Below are 1,012 nucleotides of genomic sequence, written 5' to 3' on the forward strand. Positions count from 1 at the left end.
CCTCTGGCACAAGCTTATTAGTAAAACATTTTTAATTCGTGGTTTCGTGGTAAATTTTTGAAGGTGGAGGGGTTACCAGCCCCTCGCACCCGTCCAGAGCACTGTCCATGACAGAGTTGCCCGTCCGGCACCGCGAGACAGACACACACAGACACACACACATACACACAGACACACACACAGACACACACACAGACACACACAGACACACACAGGGAGGTGTCAGTGGTGTGAGCTGGTGGCTGCCCCCTCACCTTGCGGCCCGTCGACCCCCCCGGTGCTTCCCCCCCTCCGTCCTGCGCCCCCCCAACCCCCAATGCCACCACCTTGGGCATCGCCGCTCTCCTCTCTCTCCCCGCTCTCCTCTCTCTCCCCTCTCTCCCCTCTCTCCGCTCTCTCCCCTCTCTCCGCTCTCGCCCTCTCCCCTCTCTCTCCCCTCTCTCCGCTCTCCTCTCTCTCCCCTCTCCCCTCTCTCTCCTCTCTATCGCCTCTCTCCTCTCTCTCCTCTCTCCGCTCTCCTCTCTCCGCTCTCTCTCCCCTCTCTCCCCTCTCTCCTCTCTCTCCCCTCTCGCCGATCTCCCCTCTTGTCGCTCTCCCCTCTCCCCGCTCTCCTCTCTTTCCGCTCTCCCCTCTCTCCACTCTCCCCTCTCTCCGCTCTCCCCTTTCTCCCCTTTCTCCCCTCTCCCCGCTCTCCCTCTCTCTCCGCTCTCCCCTCTCTCCGCTCTCCCTTCTCTCCGCTCTCCCCTCTCTCCGCTCTCCCCTCTCCCCTCTCTCCTCTCTCCCCTGTCCCCTTTCTCCTCTCTCCCCTCTTGCCGCTCTCCCCTCTCTCCCCTCTCTCCGCTCTCCCCTCTCCCCTCTCTCCCCTCTTGCCGCTCTCCCCTCTTGCCGCTCTCCCCTCTTGTCGCTCTCTCTCTTCTTGGTGCTCTCCCCTCTCTCCCCTCTCTCCCTTGCCGCTCTCCCCTCTTCCCTCTCGGCGCTCTCCGTCCACCGCTCTCCGTCCACCGCTCTCCCT

The sequence above is a fragment of the Petromyzon marinus genome, chromosome 69 (genome assembly GCF_048934315.1).
Source record: "Petromyzon marinus isolate PM22_M1 ecotype Great Lakes invasive population chromosome 69, UKy_Petmar_22M1.pri1.0, whole genome shotgun sequence".
Lineage (NCBI taxonomy): Eukaryota > Metazoa > Chordata > Hyperoartia > Petromyzontiformes > Petromyzontidae > Petromyzon > Petromyzon marinus.